The following is a 26,291-nucleotide window of genomic DNA, read 5'->3' as shown; positions in this document are numbered from 1 at the left end:
TTTCACTAAGACTAAATGTAAAGATTTTTTTAATCTTCTTATAAAAGTTTATCTACCAAACTGCATGATTACTTGTGGTGTGGTGAGATAAGTGCCATGTGTGAGGAAGGTGTGTAGAATTTGGATTTGGATCCTGGAGGACTGTGCTGTGATATGAGTTTGGACAGGGTTTATTTGCATAAATGCTGCTTTTTTTTTTTTTTTTTATTGCCTTGTAGTTTAAGTGAAGAAGTAAGAAGTAGATAGGTTGTGGCCTAGAGGCTAAATATTGGAAATCAGCTAGTGAATTAATGCTCAAAGTGTAGGGAAAGTGTTTCAGTTGAACTACTTAGATATGATCTTCTGTTCTTATAAAAAAAGTCCAATATTAATTTGCATTTACTGATGAAAAAAGTTTAAACTGGGCTATCTACAAGTGGTTTTTATCTTCATTTTAACACTTTAATTGTATAGTATCCCAGTCAGAGCTGGAAGGTGTTCCACATGTATATAGTTATTACTTTGCTTTCAGGGACCTCAACAAGTTGCTCAGTCTGCCTGATGCGCTTGATGCTCGTGCTCTGGGGCAGTAGCTGGTTGCCATGCAGGGACTGCAACTGAGTTGGATCTGTAAGTTTTGGGCAATGTCACTCCAAGACACTCCAGTTTAAGTCATTGACATTTGGCAGTTCTCAGTTGTTTCTAACCTAGGATTTGTGTGATAGAGGTCTGACTGCTTCAGTGATCCTGGAACTTTTCATCGGTTTATGCAGCGTTTTTGTAAAAGTAGCCAGAATCATCTAATAAGACAAAGACTCCTCAGATTGTTGTAGTATTGGATGGAAGAACTGGTGAGGTTGTTTTCCTGAACTTCCTCTCCAAGCATTGCTTAGAAAATAGTTGTTTAACAAGCTCCAGGAAAGTGATGCCATGTATGGGCTCTGTGCATACATGTTTGTAAAACTGTGTTCTCCATTTTCCTGGCTTCTGAGACTTCAGGGTGTGACTCTTCTTATCTTGAGTTTCTGTGGGGTCTCTGAATTTAAGTACCACCTTGCCAGCGAGTATGGATGCTGGCTACTCTTACAGGAATAATAAATGCTGTTGTTTTCCAACATCTGAGAAAAGAAAGCAAACTCTGAAGTGATCTTTCATGAGTCCTTGTCCAAACCGAAGGTCTTTGCCCTTGAAAGCAATAAAGCTGAGCTTTTCCAGAGCATGCTTGTTAGGAAAATCCTTCTTTGATCAGATGTCCCCATCATAATTTGGGAGTCAAGGACTGGGGCAAAATTTCTGACTCCAACAAGATGTTATAAGAGAGATGGGGAAGAGTGCTTTCCCTTCCCTGAACCTTGAACCTTCATGCTCTATGTGAAGCACAAGTGTGGTGTGTTGACCCTGGCTGGATTCCAGGTGCCCACCAAAGCCCTCTATCACTCCCCCTCCTCAGCTGGACAGGACAGAGAAAATATATCTAAAGGTTCATGGATCAAGATAAGGAAAGGGAGATCACTCAGCAATTACCATCATGGGCATAACAGACTAGGCTTGGAAAAAATTAATTTATTACCAATCAAATCAGAGTAGGATAATGAGAAATAGAAATTTAATCTTAAAACACCTTCCCCGTACCCCTCCCTTCTTCCCAGGTTTAACTTTACTCCCAATTTTCTCCTCCTCCTCCCCTCTGGTGGCATAGAGGGACAGAGAATGGGGCCTGTGGCCAGTTTATCACCCGTTGTCTCTGCTGTTCCTTTCTCTTCAGGGGGAGAACTCCTCACACTCTCCAGTGTGGGGTCCTTCCCATGGGAGACAATACTGCATGAAGTTCTCAAACGTGAGTCCTTCCCCTGCGCTGCAGTTCTTCACAGACCGCTCCAGCTTAGGTCCCCCACAGGGTCACAGGTCCTGCCAACAAACCTGCTCCAGTGTGGGCTCCTCTCTCCACTGGTCCACACGTCCTGCCAGGAGCCTGCTCCAGTGTGGGCTTTCAGTGGGGTCCCAGCCTCCTTCAGGCATCCACCTTTCCTAGCATGGGGTCCTCCATGCGCTGCAGGTGGATACCTGCTTCACTGTGGACCTCTGTGGACTGTGGGGGCACAGCCTGCCTCACCATGGTCTTCACCACAGGCTGCAGGGGAATCTCTGCTCTGGCATCTGGAGCACCTCCTCCCCCTCTTTCACTGACCTTGGTGTCTGCAGAGTTGCTTCTCTCACATATTCTCACTCCTCTCTTTGGCTGCAGTTGCACAGGTTTTTTTCTCCCTTCTTAAATATGTTCCCTCAGAGGTGCTACCACCATCACTGATGGGCTCAGCCTTGGCCAGTGGCGGGTCCATCTTGGAGCCGACTGGCATTGGCTCTATCAAACATGGGGGAAGCTTCTGGAAGCTTCTCACAGAAGCCATCCCTATAGCCCCACCACTACCAAAACCTTGCCATGCAATCCCAATACAAGGCCTGAGCATAGGCTAGCAATTTGCTGTCCTCTTTGTGTAATTTCCATAGAAAAAAAAGTCCAAGTTCAGGAACTGTGTAAGAGCTGTGATGTGCTCCAACAAACCTAGTCTGGGCCTATAACACCAAACGAGTAAAGCAAGCTAAGTATATCAATGCAACATGGTTTGTGTGTTATAATCCAATCTTTGCCCTGAAAGTGTTAGGCAAATTTAGGTGTTGGTGCTTGTTTTACCGCAGATGCTCTTACCTGAGAGTTCATCTCTTTTCCTGAGCTCTCTGATAGGGTGATAGACCTTCACGTCTTTGGTGAGGGGAGCTTGTTGTGCAATGGCTTGGTTAAGGTACTCATGTTCTCTTGCATTGATTCATGAATAACTCTAGTGATTAAGTCTATTCACTCAGCTTCAGATAAGTATGTGGTTTTCTCCAGGTCAGTTCAGAATTAGGGTACAGATTAAGCCAGTCAATTAGATCCATATGGTTAGGCACATGGGTTGGCTTCAGCAGCTTTATTGGCTTACTTGGTCAATTTTCAGCAGCATGAATGCAAAGCAGTTGGAGCCTGCTGGTGAATGTCTTTCTAATAAAATGAGTTTGTGCTATTTCAAGGCATTTGGTTGAAAACTATACAAAGAGCTTTCTTTAATACACTGAGTTATTCTTTCCCCAAAACTCTTTCAAAGAGCATCATCACTTTGCAGATCTGGAATAAAACAGCTGAGATGTCAGCTTTCAGTTCCACAGTAGAAATGTTTGCAAAAGACAAAGTTGGAGTAACACAGTGCAACAACTGGCAAAGCCCAATCCTGGAATGACCACTGTGGGGTTCTTTAACTGGCTTCTGCTATGTACATGTGAATTATTCACCAGCTTACACTCATGAATAAAATACATGCCTCATGAAATCTATCTGGTATGTGCCCTTTTTATGCTGCATCCTGTCCTTTTTCTCCATGCCTATCCAGTGTTAAGTCTATATTAATGTTTACTGTGTTTCCAGGCTAGGACAAGTTTTGTGATGTAGTCATAAGATTCCAGGAAATATCTGATACACCTGAGAACATTCAGAAAGAAATACAATGGTTCTCATTCAGATTTTCAGTAATAATTATGTGTTTTCTAAGTAGGGATTTTCTGCACTTGCTTGCTGCAGGTTACAGAGCACATTTCACATAAGCTGCTTGTGCTCTTGCACCATAATAGTCGGTGCACTAGCAGCAGATGGGAACCTTTTGGTGTATTTTGGAAATCTTTTTCTAATCTGTTAAAATATCATTAATTCTCTTAAAATGTTGTATGAGACATGATGCTCACTTAAAACAAACGCTACCACCTTCAACCAAAACCATAATCTCCCAAAGTTAAGTTTAAGTAAAAAGTAAACCCCCCATACCTCCCTCCCCCCACAATGTTCAAAAGACTTGCAGTATAGTTAGGGGCTGGAGAAGCTATCCCTGCCTTTCATGTATCCTTGACTTGAAATACCTCTGGTCTGCCACTGGATCTTTACTGATTAGAGATTGCCGAATTTGACTGAAATCTTTTGGTTAATTGTTTATGTCGTAAAGGATTAGAATCAGATCATGAAACTATTTTTCCCCTCACATTTAAAAGATTTAATTATTATAGAAGGGGAAGAAACAGTGCATTAACCTCTTCATGAAACCTGTAATCCTGTTTCATTTCTTCCTCCCCAACAAGAAATATGGCCGATTTATTTAATAAAACATTCAGCAGATTTTACAAATCTCTTTATCAGTAGACTCTAAACAGATGCTGGTTCGGTTATTGTGTCTGCTGCTACATTCATTTGGCTCTGCAGGAGTCATATATGAAGGAGTTGTCACAGTCTGAAAACAAATGTAGCCCTTCATTATGCTTTTGAATCTTGGTGAAAGATTTTGGGTGATCCAAGTTGAAGGTGTGTGCCTTGTAACCGTACATAATTACAACAAAGATAATAATAACCTAATCAAATACCTCATTCAGACAGATGTGCTCAAATTCAAGATTATATTAGAGACTTTGTTGTGTAATGTAATACCTGGCAGTACATTTCTACACAGCCTTTCATCTCCAGGATTGCAAAATGCAGGGCAAAACCTAGAGTGTTGGGAGCAACTAATGCCCTCAAGAGACTTCTCAAGGGTATCTTTCCCAAAGGCATTACCAGAAAGTGAAAGTCTGTTTTCTAGTTATGTCTGTGTAACTGCCCTTCCGGACTAGCTGAAGTATGCTAGGGAGCAGTAGTGTCAGTAGTCTGTGGATCTGCAAGGGAATCCTTGCTTTCTGTCCCTCTTGTGTTGGGCTTTGCTGGCCCTCTAAGTCCCTGCTAAGGTTGGCCAATGCAAGGCTATAGCTGCCAGGTTCACTGAAGGGCTTAAACTGGTCACTGCTGGGTAACTGCTCTGGGATGGAGCAAAACAAAAGTGGGGAAGAAAGTACAAAGCAAATTTCAGAGAAACTTTTCCTCATCTTTTGTCCAGTTTTGAATTTGGTTTTAGGCTTTTCATGTGCTTTTTATATTAAACATAGGGAGGACTTTATAAATAATAGAATAATGTTAGAGAGGAAACCTTTCATTATTAAGGGATCTAATATAATTGCAATGTACCCTTCACATATTGTCAAACAGTAGAAAACAGTGCAATGGGAGGCTTTTCTTCTGGAAAAGAGAAACTTGAATGATCAGCAATATTTTTTTTTTTTCTTCCTTAAAACGGTTTACTCTTCTTGGTATCCATAGAGAGAGCTTTTTCAATCAAATATTACTGTCAGCAAAAACATTATCTAGTGTATAGACAGATGGCAGGACAATAATTGTTTAGAGGGACAGATGGTAGTTTCTTGTACCCACTTTCTAGTTTCTGTGTTTTTAAAGCTCAGCAGTTGCATTGTGCAGCATTCGTGGTGCCATAAAATACCAACCACTTTAAATAACTCTGAACCAGGCTTTCGAGTGATTTGTTTAAAAGGAGCCAGTCCTATTTAAAACATGATCAGCCAAGGATGCCTAGATATTTGACAAAGCAGATTGTAATTTAGAGAAATAGTGCTTAATTTGAGGCTTATATTCCCAGCCAGTGCAGAACACTTCTGACTCCTTTCTGTTGGAAATAAGGCTGAAATTACAGATGAGGAATATTCTTAAAAAAAAAAAAAAAAAAAAAAAAAAAAAAAAGAAAATAAAAGAAACATATGTAACTTAGCACTAAGGAGAGGGCACCATAGGGATAAAAATAATGTATGAATTGGGGTGAGCTGCCACAGATACTGTTTAGACAGACATGCCTGGAATTCCGAGGTATCTTTTCCCACAGACTGCAGTAAAAGTGATTAGACCTACAGTGTACGTAACTGGATTATAATGAAAAAACAAATATTTAGTTGCCCTGTGAATCTGAGGATTACATGAAACACCTTTATCCTTGTCTACAAAAACTAGGAGATCTTTTCAGGAGTAATTTTGTGAAACGCATGGGGATGCTTCAGGTTGAATCCTGCATGGTTTAACAATTCTTTTTCTTGATGAATTCTTCTAGTGCACCTCTTCCTTCCTCCTGGCCACCCTTTCCTGTCTTTTTTTTTTTTTTTTTTGCATCTCATTCTTAGTAACCTAACTAAGAGGAAAGAAGAGTTATCTGTTCAACAGGATTTCTTTACAAAGTTAGGTTGATAGGGGCAGCTTTCAGTATGACTGATGAAGCCCTCATCTTACAGGGAATCAAGGGTCTACATCATTAGATTGTTTTCTGATGGGCTTCTCTTAGACTCTGCAGTTTCAATTTATATAGTATATTGAAATGTTTGCAGGCTTTCTAGGGTGGAAACTTTCATTTGGAGGTGAACTACATGGGTTCTTGTCTTTGTTCTGATACTGAACTTATATAAATAACATTTATTGTATATGAAAGTTCCACTGAAATCAGTACCTGTTACTGGAAGACTACCATGTTATTAATACAGTAATTTTCAATACAGCAATAGCCATAGGCAAGGTGGCTGCATTCCCACTTGGCTTCAAGGGTGGTGGTCTGCTTGGGTGGGGAAAAAAAATTAAACACATGTACTTTCAGTACTCAACCTTCAAGGTGCTATGCTATGAGAAACTGTTCAGTCTGAGATAGATTTACCTAAAACGTGAACAGATATAAACAGCTGAAATCATACTTTCAATATTTTTAAAAATACTTTTGTATATACATTCTTTGTCAGCCCTCTAATAAGTAATTTTATGGAGAGTGTATGGGGAAAAATATAAATTTTAAATTAACATATAGAGAAACGCATGAAAACTGAACTTTTGGCCAGTGAACACCGACCTCTCCAGTTCTGAGACTAACAGCTATCCAATCTGGGAAATGAAAAATGTGCTGTGCAACACTTAGGCGACTCAGATAGTTTGGTGGGTTGGTTTGATGTTTGTTTTTTGTTTTTTTTTTTTTTTTTTTTTTGTTTTGTTTTTTTTTTTTTTTTAAATCCTGCATAATCACAATGAACTGCTTGTGAGCAATCTGGAATCTCAAAATTATTTTTGAAAAATATATTTTGAAAATAATTCCATATAAAGAGTGTGTTAAAAAATGCCAAGTGTTCTTGGACAATTCACAAACAGGAGGAGGCTAAATTCATTAAGTAAATGATTCACTACATATTAGCTCAATTTTCCTTCTGAGCTTGGAGCCTGTTGTAGCTGTAAATCAGTTTTGTTGGTTTTTATTAAACTTTCTCTGTCTTCTTTTCCATACTGTGGTCATGTTGAGTCATTAGTGTCGAAATAAATGTGGAAGCAATAAGACTGTTAAGAGACTTTCTTTAAAGTTAAGCCTCTGAAGGAGCGTCACTGTCTTCATGAACACACATGCAATGCCCTGCAACTGTTAAGAAACTGAATTGTGTGGAATTTTCCCTTTAAAAATTGTACTATTCTGATCAATGTGAATCTTGTATACCTGAGTGCTTGTATACACGATCAAACTAACTGAAGGTGGTGGTGGGTGGGTTTTTTTTTGTTTGCTTGTTGTTTTTGTTTTGCTTTTTGTTTTTTGTTTTTTTTTTTTGTTTTGTTTTGTTTTTGTTTTTGTTTTTGTTTTTTTTTTGTTTTTTTTTTTTTAAAGGGTAGTGTTGACTTTAGTATCTGATATAGCTTTGTTACCAACTTTTGTTGGGGTCAGGGATCAGGCCTCCCTTTCCTCTGACGTCAGTGGGCAGTGACTGGTGGCAATGCTGAGCACTGTCCCTAAGTGCCACTGTGCTGTCAGTAGGCTGAGTCGGCATGTGTTGTACGCACCAATGCAACCGGCAAGTTCAATCTGAGAGTGCTTGGGCTGCCACGTCGCTGAGGCTCTCCAGTGGTCTTGTCCTTCATTTCCACTGCTCCAGTTAGCTTAATGCTTCTTCTTAACTGCTTCTGAACTCTTTCATGATAGCAGATATATAGCCAGTGTCATCTGACAGATTTTTAGGCATCTCTGTTGTAAACATGTAAGTATTCATTTAATGCTTGAATTGCTTTACCATCCTCTGTGGCTGTATTTCTCATTTCTTTTTGAAATGATCTTTCTTCATCCTTGGCTGAGTCCCCTTCATTGCTCTGAGAAAAAGCTTCTTGATATCTAACACTGCCAGCTATACTTCTTCCAAATTTATTTCAGATTCTTTCCTCATTCATGTGTCTTTTTTTGTCAACTCTTTCTTCCTGCTCTCTGTTGTCTTGATTCACTTTTTTGTATGGCATGTTTATTTTAAACTTGGTTGGAACTTGCAGGTCTTCATAAAAGCTTAAGAAGACTTCCTTAAAAATTACAAAGGACTACATAGGCTGGTTGATTCCCTGACCTATGTAGGAGATCTGAACTTGAGAATACCTCAGTCACTTCTGGTGTCTGGGAGGAATGGTTCTTCCCCTGTATCTCCCTCGAATGGCACCATAACCATCACCACACAAAAAAAAGGATTTCTTTGGCAGTTGGCATTTATTTCCTTGCAGTAAAAGTGGCAGAGCCATGTAACTCGCAGTGGCTGACTGGGGAAGGTGGCTGGTGTTATGCTGAAGAGCCTTGGCTGTGGTGGGCTTGGCCAGTGCTGTACCCTGGCCATGTCTGTCTGATGAGCCACAGCTTGATCCTGGGGCTGGAGGTGGGATCTGGGCTATGGGGGCCCTTCCCAATGACAGCGTGTTTGATGGGCTCTTTCCAGTGGCCTTGCTGTAACCCTCCCAGAAGCAGAATTATTCTTGCTTGTAGGCAAAACAGGCAGTATCTCATAGCAGCAGAGTTGTGGAGACGTGGTCATGATGATTGAATCTTTATGAGGGGGGAAGTCATAAGGCAAAATAAGATAGTGATAAGGTTTGCAAATGTTTATGAATAGGAAAGCCTGGTCCTTTGAACTCAGTGATGAAACCCTACCCTTCACAGAGGCTGAAACTGAAAACCATGCATGATTATCTCCTTGTTCGTAGGAATGGTACTATTTGCTATTGAGAGGCTATTGAGAAATCTATTGTATACATATAAAATTGTTTCTAAATTAAAAAAATATAATTCTACTCTTGCCCTAAAATCTTCCCGGTTCACATCCCTCTGCCTAAATCAGCAACCTACAAGAAGGTAGTGATTTGTTAGCTTTCAAAAGTTACACAAAGCACACTTTAAAAATAAGGACAATTGAGTGTTTGTTAGATTATCAGAAAATATTTGCCTCTTCATGAGCCTTTGATTATTTTTCTCCCCCCATCCTCCCCTTTCCTACCATTAATCTCTAGTACTTTGAAACAAATTTTGCATTAATTGTGCCAACCTTTAAATTAGCAATAGATGAATCTCTAGCAGCTTAAAAATTTGCTTAAGTAAACAACCAATGAATCACATGTTCCCCTAGGGTTTTTTGAAAGTAAACAACATTTTTTTTCCAGTATGAAATAGGACGTTTCTGTTTTAAAGATAGGCTCTCTAATTGAGGCTGGAGATAGACATAACTTTTCTAATTACAAAATATAATTTTTTAGAATTCTAAAAATGTAGATTTCTGGATTTGAAGAAATCATACTTTTAATGACTTGGAGAAAGGCTGCCCCTTCTGTTAGTACTTTGCTTTATTTTAGGTTGACTTGAGTTCAAGGGTGGAATTGGGTCAGCTACAGCAAAGGAACTGGCATCTGGTAAACTTGTCTCCTCAGCGTGTTCAGTGTTGTGCTGTCCTCTCTGTGCTGCTGTAATGTGGTGGCATGAATGATTAATTTTTCTTTCTAGCAGGGCACTTCAAAAACTAAAACCAAGTATGGAGTATAAAATTGGATCACTTCAAGAGATTTTTCTAGGCCTTGTATGAACTGACTTTTCTGTGTTCCAGATTGTGTTTTTTTTTTTTTTGTCCCCAACACTGAAATAGTCATATCACTTGGCAGTAGAATATTTATTAAACAGACTATTTTCATCAATTATCTGTCTGTTTTTTACATGTGTCATAATACCTAGTGGCTTTTCTGCTGCATGTTGCGATGAAACAAGTGGCGTTTAGGTGAATGGAAACTATTCTGCTTCTGTTCCTAATGGAAGACGTGGATTGAGGCTTGTATTGAAGTCACGACAGTAAATGATTGTCAGTTGCTTTGCTACAGTCAATATGATTTTGCTCTTTCCAGATCAAATTCAAGTGAAGATGTACTCTATTAGCTGTAAGGACATCCTCTCTTTGAATAATTATTTTTATGAAGAAGTAAAAATGCTTTAGCATTGAAGTCAGGGTGTTATATGGAACCAGTGATGCATTCAATGTAAATGCAGTTCTGCATCTACATTTTTCTCATGCGCATGTATTTAACAATGAAAACAAAATGAAATATTATGAGCAAAGTGTAATGTCTTCCTTGCCCAGGATAGCTCAGGTTCCTAAGTCAAGGCATGTGTGTTGGTGAAGATCTCTTTTAAGGCAGAGATCCTGTTGCGAAGCTATAAATTACTCAAAGACCTTATTTTTTTTTTTTTTTTAATTTTGTGCTTGGCTAACCATCTGACATTCTTAAAGCTTTTAGATATCAGCTTTTTTTGGGGGGGGGGGTCATGACATTTAAGCCACTTGTGCTTTGCTGCTTCTTAGTCACTATGTAATTATGCTCAACACAGGTTGTGGTTGTATGACCAGGTAAAAAACCAAGTTAGCCTAGTAGGTGAACTGTACTGATAGAGTCTTGAGAGATGACACTTGATCTTATGTCAGCTATTAAACCAGCGTGATAGGTCAGGGATGAAATGTTTGATAGTCTTGACTAAGGAGAGTTCAACTAGCAAACATTTAAAGTTTTTCTGGTAAACATAAGCCATAAGTAACTGAAAAAGGACTATCATAAACTGAACACTGCATTAATTTAAAATCAAAATTAAATTGTGGGTAAAAGTGAAAGTTTATAGCAGAAATTCACAAGATGACAACAACAAATAATAAATCAATGGGAGAGAAAGGAAGCAGTTACACAAATTCTGAACTGCACATATAATAGCTAATGCTCTGGAGATGTGTTAAATATAGAGAAGGTGGATGGAACAACAATAGTCACTCAAAAGAGTATATTCTGTGCTAATCACCATGATAGAGATTGTGAAAGGAGATCCTGAAGGATGACAAGAGCTGCAGTGGGAGAAAGCATCACTGCCAGGAGCCTTCAGCCTGGTGAACATGGATGTGAGGAGGAGCTCCGGGGCTTGTCCCCACGTACAGCTGCTTCCAGAGGAGGCTGCCCAGTGGGTATGCCAAGCCAGCTAGAAACAAGAAAGATTAGAGTGAGACTAGAAATCAAAGGGCAAAGAGAGCAGATGCTGTTCGGAGAATCAGGGAAAGGATTTTCTGGATCAGCTACATGCTGGTAGGTGCCTTTTTTAGTGGATAGGCGCAGCAGGGTCTCACACAGCTGGAGGTATCTGATAAACCGTTATTTCAGCACAATTTCCTCTGCAAATAGTCATGATTGAATGGGGAAGGGTCCATTCATTCTCCTTCCTCTGTAACGGAATGTAAAGATTCAATGAGCCATGATTTTTGAGTTATTCTTTCTTTACAGCTGGATGAAATTGCAGAAGGCTGAGATAAAATGGTATAGTATGAGCAGGTGCAACTTTGGTCTCATTAGTTCTCACCTTTCTAAATGTTTTCCTTTGCTCTCCAGCAACAGCATTGTGACATAAAAATATTTGAGTTAGCTTAGCTGCTGGTAAAAGGTATCATTGCAGTATTGTTATTTTGCTACAGTCATTTCTTTGAGTCAGAAAGTGTTGGCTTTTAATGTTGTATGTCTTTGATGTTAATACTCTGCTTCTCTTACCTGGTAAGTTATGGTACTACTTGTAGTATGAAACAGTGAGGAGTCTGGGCTCATTTGTTCCTGTAAACATTTTCTGCTCTTGATGAAGATGCAAAGGCGCTCTTTGCTCTCTGCAAGAAGAGAAGAAAGACTTTGAGAGGCTTAATGTTTTGGAAATCATTAAGAGGCAGCCCCGGGAGGCTGAGATCTCAGGCTTTATTGAATGAGACTGAAACTATGAGTATGTCTCTTCTGGTGTGTGATTTCTTTAGATAACCCTGATAATAGTCCAGTGAGTGGGAGGTGGTCTAGCCTTATCCATACAGTGAATTTCGAGTGTGAGTTGTATGTGGAGCTGCTGTGGTGGGGCATGCAGCCCTTGCTACCAAAGTGTGAAGCGTGAACAGAGTCTGAAGCTTGGGCAATTCTCCTGGAAAGTTTATGCTCTTCTCACCAGACCCAAGTTTCACAAGGGCCAGTAGCATCTCTGCTGCCTCTGCCAAGTCTGAAAAGCCAGGGTGGTTGTTATGCCTCTTCAGCACTTGCTCAGGCTGATCTGGCTTTACATCTTCTTTAGTAGCTATTTTATTCCAGCCAACTTTTCCTGGTGAGGCATGGCAAGTGACAGTGAGTCACTGAACACTTTCTTTTTTTCCTGAATAATATTCTCTTTCCAGTGATTAATCAGTTCTCTGTCTCTCATTTTATGTTGGAAAGTAACTTCAAGTGTCTCCTCTCTTGTTTAAGAGCAGGCAAACTCATCACATAAACAATATACGGTTCTGTTTTTTTGAGTGTATAACTATTAAAAGACATACAACTAAGCTCTTGGAGACTATGGGTAGCAGAAAGTTAATCACTATTTCCTCATGCTTTGTGTATCTGTCTCTTCTGGTACTCATTAAAAAAGGACATCAGTCCCCCACTAAGTACCACACCAGATGCTACTTATTCTGAATGAGAACTGAAGGAACCATCATGAAAGGAAAATTCACATCATTTAAGTGTGCAATGAAAGCCATTTGCAGTCATGTAGGGAAAAACTGTTTTAGAATTGCTATTAGTGAAGTTTCACAGGGATGCAGAATATGATGGTGACCTCCAAACATGAATATGTTTATTTTCCAGAAGGCAAGGAATTAATAGTTTAGGGTAGAATAATCTAATTAAAACTGATGCTAAATGATGAGTCACTCCCTATCTCCTCTTTGCTTGAGAAGGTTAAGCTTCTTGCAGTGCTGTTAAATCATTTTGTCCCAAGTGCTATATGAGTTTCAAGGAGATACTCCACTCAAAATCATCACCTTCTTAAAAACTGTTACCTTCTAATGTTATGTCTCTTTGCTTTCACTTCTGACCATAACCAGTTTCTGACTAGTTGAATATATTGTGAGTTTGTGGAAAAAATATAGTCATGAAATCTTGTATATCTAAAGATCAGGTTTGTATATAATTTTTAACTTAGGTATGTCTAAGGTGAATTTCCCTCTGAAGAAGTCTCTTTCTCTTGATTATAAAGATAGTCTAAGGTGACTAGATTATACATAGACAACAAATTTCCACATGGCAATATTAATTAGGTGAATCCTGCCCAAAGAGACTGACAGTTTGGCTAGAGTGTAGACTGAAGGTAGACTTTCCATGGAGTAATCTTATGTTTTGATCATTTGATATGCAGGATTCCCCTAATATCAAATGGAAAAATAAATTAAGACTTATTATTGTTTGTATTTTACTGAAAGCACTGTAGGTCTATTTCAGTGAGCAGAAATACATCTTTTTGCATGATGGAGCTCCTGTTCACTGGAGGGTCTGTGTAGTGCTCAGGGCGATGGCACTTCTGTGGATCTTTGGTCTGCTCATTCATTGTGCACCTTTGCTGAACCCTGCAAAAAGAAACCCTGTAGTGACTGCATGGCCCATGATCCCTTTCTAAATCAAGGAAAGCTTTCTTAGCTGCTGCATTATTTTTTGTTTGCTTCAGGCATTCTGATAATTCTGTAAGTATAAACTCAAGAAAAATCAGAGACCTATTTGTAGTATTGTTCAGAAAATTTGCTGTTTAGTGTTCTAGCACATAAATGATGAGTAATAGCTTTATTACAAAGTGGCAGATTTTTTTTTTTTTTTTTTTTAAACATATTTGTCCAACATTAAAAAATCCCTGTGAAATATACAGGCACAGATAGTATTGGATTTCCTAAGCTAACTTGAGCACTAGAAAGACTTACTTATATCTAATGGAGCAATGTGGTTTAGAATAACATTCAGCTTTTCTGAACCACTGGGATAGAAGTGACAAAATGTTTGTAGATCTGAAGACATCTGCAACAAACAGTGGAGGAACACTGGCCATAATGCGTTTCTACCAGTCAGTATATATTTATCAGAATGCTATATAGTACATTTAAAGTTAGAAGTTTTCTCCTTCCCCAGTGAACCCAGGAAATAAATTCAGTTTAAGCAAACAAACATTTCCCTGCTGAGAAATCTGTGCAGTGGCTGTCAGAAAGGACATTTAAATTTATTGGTTACTGAGAAGTTGGCTGGCCCTAGTACACCAACAGTGTTCTCTACTGCAGTTGCTCACTATACAAAGTATACTCAAATCATCTTCAGTGCTGCTGGTAGCATTTTTATAGTTCTGGCTTCTGAGAGCAGTCAGTGCTGAGTAGTCCCTGTTTTGTCTTTTTTTCTTTGATGAAAGTGGAAAATTTCCCAGTCTATACATCTATCTCTGATTTATAGGGCAAGATCTCTCTGAAGATAAGATTGACCGATTAAGCTACTGCAGAACTATGTCTAGTTATGAACTGTGCCATACTCTCTCATTATGTCTGTAAAATAAGCAATGCTGATTAGAACAAAAATTTTGTCTCTGGATGACAGAAGATCACACAGCTGTGTGGTAGATGATAGAGGCATGCTGTGACCCGTCTGCAGAGCACACTCATCTGGCTGAGGGGATGCTGAAGGGGGGGCATGCTATCCTGAGTAGAGGAGTCAGCAGCACTCTGTAAGATTTACTCTACCATCTCCTTCCCTCTCATCCTTACCTGCTTCACTTATGTTCTGCTTCTCAGTAAATCCCTTGATTTTTGGTTGTGATTCCTTTGCCAAAAAGGAGAAAACTTACTGCAGTATTGGTAGTGCATTGTGGTGCACTAAATGAAACTAGTAGTTTCATGGATATTTCACTTATCTCTTTTTAGAGCTGTAGGTTATACTCCCTTTATGATATTAAAAGGTTAAGAGGAATGCTAACACTATGTCAGTGTTGGCAAACCTCTGGAGAGACATGATCCAATTAATGCAGATTTTCTGTTGCCTTATAAAATACCACTGCTTTGAAAATACTGTCCTTTGTAAATGAAGGAGACAAGGGAAGGAGGAGGTCCACACAGATGCTCCTGTCTTTCCCTCTGACGTCTGCTTCTCCATGTAAGATTAATTATTTATTGCTGATGTTATTGCTGGGTTTGGGCTGAAGACACTACTGGCATTCTTCTTGGCTTTCCAAGATGTACGAGGGGCAAGGTCATGCTTCTTGCAGGCAGAAAATGACTCCTGATCCTTCACAGGGAAGTTCACAGGACCTGCTGTTTCATATAAAATTCAGAACAAATGAGCTTGGGGTCTTCCAATGTTTTTTGATGTTATGTTGTGTCTTAGTCTCACTCTGACTCGGAGATTCAGAAGCTTCCAGGCCTTACTTCTCTGGACTGATGAACCTGGCTCTGTCAATATGAGCCTTTCACGTTTTGGCCTCCATCTCATACTCTGTTGCTACAGCGCTGGCATCTTGTGCGTTTGGAACATGGACCTGTGGTGGCTCTGCAGGCTCAGGAGTAGGGGCAGCATGAGAGGTGCTGTGCCTCTGGGACTCTTTTCCTGACACAAACAAAGGCAGCAGCCCATTTGTGGGACGTGTGCCCTTCTGGCCCATGGCACTGACACATGGGAGGTTATTCTGTGTATGTGCTTGCAGCATGAAATCCTGGTCCATGTCCTTTTGCTTGCTGCAGACAAGTGAGAAGGAGTTTAGCAAAGAAGGAACAAACAGTTGGTATTTATTTGGCTTTTCTAATTTAACCCTTTCACTCTGGTTCACTGTTTGCATCATTACCAAAGAGGCAGAGCTTTTAGCACAGACAGCTGTTTAAATTAAAAGCCAAACCTGTTTTGCTTCTGTGTAGGAGCAGGCTTTCGCCAACTAAGGTTTGTTTGAGAAATGTGGGGAAACGTGGCTAGCCACAGGCTGTGTAGCTCACTCTGACCTGCTGCATTGCCCCTGAGCTTAGCTGGCCTCTGGGAGTAGCTAACTCCAGGTGTCCTCACTGGTTGCAGCAGAGTCCCAGAGCAGTTGGAGACACGAGGGCCACCTAGTTTGAGGCTGCTCCCTCCTAGGGCTCCTGCAGACCATGCACTGGTTTTGGGGCATGGGACCTCAAGCGCCTGGAGTTTCCTCCTTGCCTAGAGATAAACTGTGCACAAATATCATGGCTTTTGTAAGGCAAACTGCAGTCTGAGGGTTTTCCTGCCTTGTGGTGTTTGTTTCTTGTGCATTTGGAAGAGCTGGGGAAGGTGTTGGCTTGGAAGCTATGCCCCAGAAGGAAAAGGAGACAGTCTCCTGGGGAGGGCCGTGAGTGCAACAACACTGTTGCATGTTTGTGAAATTGCTTGTTTTCAGTGAAATGAATAGCATGACTTAACTTGCTCTTCTATTTCTTCTGTTCCTACTTTGTGCTGTGCTTTTCTGGTGAAGGTTAGTGGTACTCTTTCTATTAATGTATTTCCCTAAGCCCATGTTTGGGAGTTGCCACCTCTGAAATCAGCAGTTCCAAGAGTTTTTATTCATGCATGCTAGCTGGAAGGCTGTTTAGTGTTGTGTTTCTGTTTTCCGTTTTTTTTTTTTTTTTTTTTTTTTAACTTTTTTTTTCATACTGCTGTCTGATTCTGTTCCCCTCTATTCCAGGTAATTATTACTGAGATCTGCAAACTCTTCTCTCCACTAATATCTCAAGGACATGGAGATAGCTGTCTCCCCCCACTTCCTCCCCACACTTCCCCCCGCCTGCCCCACCTTTCTTTCTTGATACCATGGATTTAGCTCTGTGATATGATTACTAAAGGTGGTCTAAGTAAACCTGCCACACCCCTCCCCACCTCCCAAAACCAGAGCCATCCCAACAGTGTTTTCTGTGAACACAAAAACTCTGTCATCACTATCCTTAAGGGAGAACATCTGCTATTGTCCTATCACCAGTTATCTCTTAGCATTGCTTTCCTCTTGGGTATGCTATCACACAGATGCCTTGTTTTCTTATGTTCTATGTGATACATCCTCAGGGTTTTGAAAAGACCTGTACAGTCGCCAACCTGTTTTTTGTTACTATGTTTCTGTATCCATTTATCCTCTCTTCTCATGTTCTGTTTTGTTCAATGATCTTGCTTTTTCCTCTTTGCTACATGACTATCCTATTTTGTGCTGTCTCAGTTCAGATGTGACATCTGATAAGCCTTTTCCCATCTCCTTAAGTCCCTTCCCCTTTTTATTTTCCCTGCGGAGTTTTGCAGATTCACTTTGTTTAATTGTGCTTGTGTTTGGCAAGAGCTGCTGGCATAAACTCTAACATAGCTTCTTGAAGAATCTTACATCTTTCAGTTCTCTGGCTGCTTTGAGCTTTTAACTAATTTATCACCCCCATCTTGGAAGCATAGAGCTTGTAATGAAGAACAAAGATCCGTGATTTCTTGAGATATGCATCTTTACACATCCCGTGGAGCAGTATTATGAAAAGCTTTGCTTGGTCTTTGCTAAAGCTATGCTAGTTTTTGAATGGAGCCTGATATTTATTGATTATCCAAATCCTAATGCTTACCTGTTGTATGAGCTTGTTCAGCATCTCTCTGTCTCAACATATATTTCTGAATAACAGTAATAGTTGCTTCTCTTTACAGAATTGTATAAACACGTATTTTTCCATTGGTTTTCATTCTACCACATTTTGCTGGCTTTCTTGTTTTGGTTTCCAAGTTTTTGGTTGTTTGTTTTAAATAAATAAATGCAGAGTTTTTTTCCAGGGTGAAAACCTGGAAGGTGAGGTCAGTCCTTCCAGGATTAAGCTCTTACACAAACTCATTTATGGAAAGAGATATTGCCATCCGTTCTTGCAACGAGCAATGTAAGATGTAGAGGATTTGCTTGTGCCTTGTAAGCTTTTTTAGGCAAGTATTTTAAAACAAACAACTTCTGCACTTGATATTTGCTTCCAACATAAGCAGCACCATTTCTGTGGACTGCAGTGAGGACTAGGCCCACTCTCAGTGCTGTCAAAAATGCTGTAAATTGAACCACTTGGAGAACAACTTGGTATAATGAAAAAATAATTGATGTTGCATAATAATATATGCTCTATATAATTGTGGTCAAATTTTCATTTAAAAATATGTTAGTAATTACTTTCCCACTTTTTCTCACAGAATACCATCAGGAAGTTTTTGTGAAATGCTGTTGTAACACTAATAATGTTCTGTTTTCCATTCCAATGTCAATCAGAGGCTCAGAAGTTTCCTCTTTAGCAACAGCAGAAGTGGAATATAGTCAGGTCCACTGAATGACATCTATATGAGGTGACTTCAACAGCTGGCTTGAATTTCCAAAGAATTTGTGAGACTCCACGTTAGTGGAGTCATTTAGTGTGCTTTGTTATGCTATAGTGCCTAAGTTTGTGTCTGTGTGTGCTATAGGATATCTGGCATTAACAGCTTCGAGTTCCTGGGGGGAGTCAGTATCAAAATACAAACAATTTTGTGCCAGTAGCCTTTGTGTTCATCTGTGTTCATGGTGAATATGATGTTGATTAGCCTAAACCTTTCAACTGAATTGGAAGGTTTGTAATAGGTTTAAATGCAGGTAGATTTGGGTCCTATTGCATCTTGACTCTTTCCCACATCTCTGGCAGGATAGCATGTTCTTAATTTTCTGTAAATTATTGGCCATGTGCACATGAGGAAAGTATTCAGAATACAAAACTATTTTGAAAAGCTTATTTAATCAACTGTGCTCAGCAAAAGTTTTCTGTGGCTTATTGAAAGGAGAATCCAATCACATCTAGTTCACATTTGGAAAATAGGCTGCTGGATAATAGGGAGCCTTTACCTGGCAAATATCCAAGTTGAGTACAATTTGAGTTACTGCCTACCCAGTCTTGATGTCTAAAAGTTTGTCAGACATTAAGGAATATTTTAGAAATTAATCTCTCATGCTTGTCACTTAATACTGTTATCTTCCTAGACCTTCCTTTGCAAACAAGAGGTTTATCTCGTTTATAATAATATAGTGTAATTAAGTGAATGAGTTTATTAATTAGCATTATAAAACTTTTAAATTAAATGTAATGGTGAAGGGCCTCCCAAGGTCTAGCCATGCTGGAGATTGTTGTGTTTTCATACATCATTCTAAACAGATAAGAGGATGTAAAAAGATTAGCATAACTGGAGACTTTATTTCACTGCTTTATGATCTTATGGTTTGAGTCATCAGCTTTATCGGCATTAACAGGTGGATTTAATCCTGAATTCCACCCTTTCGCTGAGTTTTTGTAGATTTAGAAAGACAGTGCTGTATGTCCCAAATCCTGAGTCTTCATCAGACTGAATATATGTTCCTAAATGGTACATTACCTTTCAGAGCACTCCACATGTGTCTGTGGGTCTGCAAGGAGCTTTCTGCTCTTCCTGTGTTTCATTTCACTTCTGATCTCTTTTTCCCTGGGGTCTATTTGCTGTTGGACAATTCTGACTGACCGGGAGTGGGTGGTGAATCTCTTCTGGCTTGTTTCCCAATTTGTTAAAACAAGTTGCTTGCCCAAAGGACCATCTGGACTGAACCCCATCAGTTCCCCAACCTCTAGGCTATTGCTGTGACCTACTTTTACATGGTTATGCAAGAACACGGGGCATCAAAGCACCTGCTATTTACACTTGGCCTTAGGGCTGCCCTCAATCTAAATTATTCTACCTGTATAGATCCCATTTGGATATTTTCTCCCTTGGAGTGGCCTTAGCTTCACTGAGAAAATACAATTTCTACACAGGGATGTGACATCAGGACAGCTGAGATCATTACTCCACACGTAGTTAACAACCAGCCAGAATTTATGTGAGGCCTCAAGGGAAGAATTTGAAGTTTGATGAGCTCCCACTGTGATGGGCCTGTGCTGTGTCCTCCTTCATCTCTCTCATTTCCTGCTTTGATTTAAATTTGATCAACAACTGTCCTGCAGGCACTTTTAACCTTCCATTGAATTAGAAAATTAGAGAAAAGGAGGGTATCTTGGGTTATCTGCCAGCGTAGTCCAATCTGTGAGGAGAAAAGCTTAAGCTCTCTCTCCCTCCTTCATCTGAGGAGTCATGTTTGTTGTTAAATGTGACAACTGTTCCTAGAAGTAATATTCATATCTGGTTATTTGGGATGCTATATTTACCTGTGCTGAAAAAGTTTTGTTCGTATCTGGAAATGGCAGTGAAAAACGACACTACCTGGTGTTGCTGAAAGTGGCTTTAATAAGGAAAATGGTGTCAGTTACTGCCTGACAATCACAACACTAGAGGTTGAGAGAAGTATTGGCACAGCAAACATTCAGAGCAGCAGTAGAGAGAGACAAAGGTTTATTTGTACCAGGCAGCCGAAGTTGGCATGTAGGTATCAAGAGGAACATAAACTCAAGCATAGCCCAGTGCTATCAAAGATACCAGCACAGGTCTACCACCATATTCGCAGCTGTGATCTGTTATTTTTAAGGTGGTGGGGTGCTACCACACTATAAACCCTGCCTCTCCTTTGCCAGCTTTGTGTTTGAGAGCTTGTTGCAGTCCTAACAGTAGAGAGAAAGAAAAAGAAAAAGAAACACTAGTGAAGAAGAGACCTTATGTTGGTGTGGGTGAGACTGCAGGTTGTGGAAGGATGGGGAGCAGAACCACCACGTCCCCTGGCTTGAATCGTTCTGCACCGCCTCTCACTGCAGTCACCCCTTGGACTCACAGCTTTTCCTGGTGTTTCAAATTGTGGTTGGGCTGCTGTGGGGAGGTATTGGTGGTGGTCATTGTATGGATCTCACCAGTGAATGTTCCTGTAAGCAGCTGCCCACTTCTCCCTAAAGTAGATTGCCTACACAGTCATAGCAGCTTGCATCAAGAACAAGGCAAGTATGCAGGTTTTTCCTTCAATAAGACAATGTTAAAAACCATTCGTAATGCTTGCTAGGAGGTAGTTTTAATACGTTCTCTTCTTCTTGATGGGCTTTCATTTTGCTGCTGCTTTAGGGCTCTGAAAAAAATACAGTTTTGCTTGACCCATCAGGGCAGTAGCAATATGGAAGATGATTTAAAGTTCTAATATGTATTGGATATCTAGCCATGCAGTCGGTGCTGCAGGAATGAAATCCAGACAATTATTTGTGGAAGTTGATCTAAACTTAAACCCACCATTATTGATATTTTAAACTGGTGTTTCAGAAATAAAGCAGTTAGCGAAATTCACATGCCCTGTGTCTTCAGGCATCTTGATTCCAACAATCCCTGGGAACAGTCCTTTTTCTGCGGCTATCTCTGTTCGAGGTTTGCATTCCCACAGGGAATGGATCTATGCAGCACGCCGTAAGAAATAATTTCATGCACCACTGCAGTCTCTTGAAACTAATTTAACGTCCTATTTTGTTGCAGTATTCTTTGTGGAAACAGGCACAGCTTACAGTCCACCTCACATGCTGGCCACCTTTCTACTTTTTGTTTGCTTTTTGTTTGCCTTTTTTAACTGCTTATATTAGCAGTGCTGCTAATTAATGAGGTCTAGTCTAAACAGGTAATCATTCTCTTTTTCCAGTGGTTAATGGGGGCTCCTATTAGTATCACCAAGGACTAGCCAGGAGTAAGTGTTTGTTTACACACGTGAAGTTGTCTCTTGGGTGCTCTAAAAGGAATGCAAAACGACATATTTTCCAGTATCTAACCAAAGCCTGTTTTACATAGGTTAGTATTCAAATAATACAATGTAACTGAAAGGGTCAGTATCCTTGTATTCTTAAAAATTTGGAGGGCACACTAAATTTCTTTGTATTTGTGAGTTAACTCAAAAACATCACTAGAAGCTATATATCTATCTAAATTTAATCTTAATTGTTATTCCTGTATGAGTTGAGCTGTTGTGAGCAATGTTTGCTGAGTTGAAATGTTTTTTTTTTCCCTATAATCTCAAATATTTACATCTTGGCTCTTTATTAGAGATTTCCTAAAAGGAATTTGGGGGGATTTTCAGAAGTCTCTGCAGCTGGAGTCCACTGACTTCTATTCAAATGTGTACTGCTAATCACTTTGGGATGGGTTAAAGGAAATGCTTAAGTGAGACTTCAGCAGTAGGTGCCTAACTCCAATACTGAGTTGCTGAAAAACCTTCAGCTAATCCTAACCTTGGAGGCACTTTGGGGGCCCTGAGTGTAGACCAAAGCACGCTTTTCCCCTGGCATGAAGCAGGGGACTTTCACTAGTGTGTTATAGCTGAAAGCTTGTTTTCAAGAAGCAGGTTTTCTAAAGGGAATATTCATGAGCTGGACTTTCTACATTAAAAGACAATGAATTCTCCTATCTTTGGAAAAATCATGGCCTTAACTTTTACATGAATGATTAAATGCAGTTCTCAGAAGCCTTGTGTGGTGATTACCATAATAAATTAGACCACTTAGCGCGTGTTGGAAAATCATCTTGGAGCTCCCTTCTGTAGACTGGCAAAGGTAAATGGGATGTGGGATGCTGCATAGATGGCTCTGTGCAGCGGGCACAGCTCACTGGCTTGGGGGCGGCCAGGCTGGGGGCCTGGCTCTGCCCCTCTGGGTTTCTGGGTTCCCAAGGTTGCCTTGGGCCTGTGGATGCTGGCTGAACCAGCCTAAAAATAGAGTCTTTCCTACAGACCAGGATTTACCATATGTTGATATTATCTGAGATGATGTATATTGTTGCAGAATGATAGAAGCTTGGAGGGGGAGGATTGTTTTGCTCAAAAACATTTAAAAGAGAGCTGATCTACTTTATTTTGACTAGGGTCAGCAGTACAAACATGAGGCCAATAATATGAGCTGCAAAACAGAGGGAGAAGAAAATATCTATTTGTTAATCTATGTGTTAACAGCGTTTTTAAGTCTCTGTGGCCAGCTGCCATCTTTGGTTAGTTTGTTCCTTTTGTAAAATTTTGGTTTGGTCATGTGAGAAGACATACAATATCATCAGAAAAGAGCTAGAGATTCATAAAAAATTAGTGGATTTAAACAATTAGTGTATTAATAGGATCATAACACTTCCCAGAAAGAAAATGATATCTAGGGTCAAAATAAAATAGGGGAAAAAAATAATTAAGTCTACACTATTCATGTATGGCTCAGCTGTATTGTTAATTTAGGTTTTAGTATATGGAAAAATGCAAGGATGTAACTTGCTTAAGGAGTCAGCAAAGTGCTATCATCACTTCATCTTTAAGTGTAATGAGAAACATTTTCTTACTCAAAGGAGCAGAGTGTCCAGTTTACTAATTTTCTCCATCACTAGAGGGCTCATATCACTTTCAGAACATTGTGCATTTGAGCCAACTTTGGTGTTTAAATAGTCCTTCATCTTTGTTTAATGCATGTGTGTTTATGTACAGAGAGGGAGAGGCATGTTTTAGTTCTTCATGTGCTGAAGCATTAGACTTGCCTTTCTCTTGCTATTAGGAAGCTCAGTACAAGCAGCTAAGGATGTGTTCTGCCCCATGGCATTTCAGTGTTCATATTTTTTTGAATTTTCTATGATCTGTTTATCTCTCTTGGATTTTTTTTTTAGGTGTATATTTGAAAATACATTTTAAATCTAGCAGATGTGTAAACAGATCAGAACATTTAAATCTTTGTGGCAGTACCAAGTTTGTACAGTTCAGTCAAAATTAGGAACCATTAGGAAGCATTTCTTTACCAAGAGGGTGCTCAGGCACTGGCACAGGCTTCATAGAGAGGTGATTGATGCTCCAAGCCTGTCAGTGTTTGAGGCATTTGGGCAATGCCCTTAATAACATGCTTTAACATTTTGTCAGGCATGCATTGGTGAGGCAGTTGGACTAGATGATCATTTTAGGTCCATTCCAAATGAAATGGCTGATTCTAGTCTATTCTAAAATTTAAGATGCCACATGTGATATGTGACAAGAGTGATCCATTAACAAGTAGTCAGGTTTCCAGAGCTCCTGGTAAGATGGGAATTGTGGCACAGATGAAGAAACCTTTCATTTGACCCTCCTAAGATGCTCTTTTTGGTGTCTAGCCCATGTATGGGTATGCAACAGTACTGCAGTATTGCTGTCAGAGTTTTTTGCATGGAGCATTACTCTTGCATTCACTAGAATGCATTTCCATCTTGTGGAGATGTTTTATTTGGGCTGTTCCTGTATTGTCTCTGGAATATTTGCAAGGCAGAGTACTAATGATTACACCCTTGGTAGGCTTACAGCTATCTCAAGGAATGTCAGGGGTCTGTGTTACTTGACCTAATGGTTCATGCAGCTCAGCAGTGAGAAATTTAAGGAATTCATGAGGAAGCATCTTCTTCACAGCTTTTTACAGTTGAAGTTTTTACGTTGAAGTTCTGTGTTGAGAGACCTGCACTCAGAAATGCAACATTGCCCCTGTACCTGCAGTGTGTGCTGGAGACTTCTGAGAGGTTAAAGTGAGTTGCAAGCAGACCCGGATGGAGAGGAAAATAAGAGTGGAGTGGATCTAACTCAGCTTCCATGAAGACAGCTACAAACACCTTATGCTTGAAATGAGAACAAGATGAGCTCTCAGAAAAAGTGTCACAGATATTTCTCAAGTCCTTTCACTGAGGAGGTCCTCTCTCTTGGTGTCCTAGTGTTGGAAATGGAAAGAAGAAATGTTTGACACAAATTCCTTAGGCAGCTTCTTTATATGAATTCTTAGACCATGCCTATGATACTCATGAAATAATGAATGCAGTTCAGCTCAGGGGAGCATGAGAGTCTGGGTGACAGCTCCAGACTTCATTCAGGCTTTGTTAAACTATGATGTTCTGAGTCTGCATCCAAGTTTTCCTTGCGGGAGTTTCTATTGAATGTATAGGCTTACATAGTTCTTAACTTTCCAGCAAAACAAATTCCCAAAGAAGCCTAAAATCTTGATGGTAGCATCACTTTCGAGCCTCTTATGTTCTTAGGCATTGAATCTAAAAGAAATGGAATGAATCAGTGACTTCTTTAAATATCTTTAGGGCTTCATATAATCTGAGTAACAATTACATGCGTCGTAAATGATACCAACATATTTTGTTGCTGAACTAAATCAGTGGTTTGGTTTTTAAGTTGTCTCACATAAGTTCCTATCTTATCTGGAGTATTGTTGAACCTGAGCCAAAGTTCTTTTTATTTTTCATAATATACACATTGGCATGAAAACATGTAGTATTTTGGGTAGATCTTGGAGGAAAATGAAGACGTGCTGTTAATCAGAAAGACACACTTGCTTACTTTGTTAGATGGGAAGGGAGCCAAAAGCTTGTTTCTCCTTTGAAGTTCATCAAGGTAGAAGAAGTATTGCAAACTCAAAGCTGTATTTAGTCTGGCTAAATTTTGTGTTCTCAACATATAGTCCTAAACTGCACTTTGTTGCATATGAGTGTGAGGCTCCTGCCTCAGCAAAGATCAGTCCTTCTTTCCTTTCCCCCACTGAGCATCTATCTGGAAAGGTGTCGTCAACTTCTGTAAAAGGGACCTTGATCTCATTCTTTGTTACACTGTTGAGAAGTGTCCATTAAATTTGATGGCCTAAATGCAAGCAGTGCTCTCTTATGTCAGTGATAAAGTTGGTCTGAATTTGTAATTAATTTCCAGTGAGGAATTTTTCCAAGTTTGGAATGACTGCCATTTGTAGGACTAGCAAGTTAAAAGAAAAAATCAACAAATTTATATATCATTGCCCTGTTTTTATTGTGAGCAGTTAAGTAGCTAAAGTGCAGCCCCTCTGAACTTGTGTTTAGCTACTTGAGGTGTACTGGTAAGTCTGTTGAAGAGGCTTGTTCTGACAGTGTGTCATCCCCAAAGTACAGAGTGCATTGCCGAGTAAAATTGCAAAGGAGTATCTGCCCTTAGATCAGAGTTTGAAGGTGCATGTTTTGCAGTGCTGTGCTCATCTTGCATTCTGTCTGTTGGAGGAATTGGATGACTATTTCATTTCATTGTACAAAAGAAAGAGATTGGTGTTATTTTAGTCCTATATGCTGAACTCTAGTAGGACCTATGAAAAACAACTTTCTCAGTAATAGCTGGCCAGTACATTGCTGTAAATGAATTTAGCTACAACCTGCTTTATTGGGAATACTACCCTACACTTCCAGACTTCGTAGTTGTTCTTGGTGCTTCCTAGAACATTTAGTGATGCAGTTTCACTAATCCGTTCACTCTGATAAGATCAGCAAATGGATTACAAGGTTTTTCTGTCACTGTGGATCTTGATAGCTTCAG

General features: G+C 39.8%; 1 long non-coding RNA gene across 1 annotated transcript in view; it reads left to right on the top strand.

The window, feature by feature from the left end:
• The window catches only part of LOC116962416, a 516,730-nt gene that overhangs the window by 279,408 nt on the left and 211,031 nt on the right, over nucleotides 1–26,291 (top strand). The gene's annotated exons all lie outside the window — the stretch shown is intronic.

The sequence above is a fragment of the Tyto alba genome, unplaced genomic scaffold (genome assembly GCF_018691265.1).
Source record: "Tyto alba isolate M040663 unplaced genomic scaffold, T.alba_DEE_v4.0 Super-Scaffold_5, whole genome shotgun sequence".
Taxonomy (NCBI): Eukaryota; Metazoa; Chordata; class Aves; order Strigiformes; family Tytonidae; genus Tyto; species Tyto alba.
This window is presented reverse-complemented; position numbering and strand designations above follow the sequence as displayed.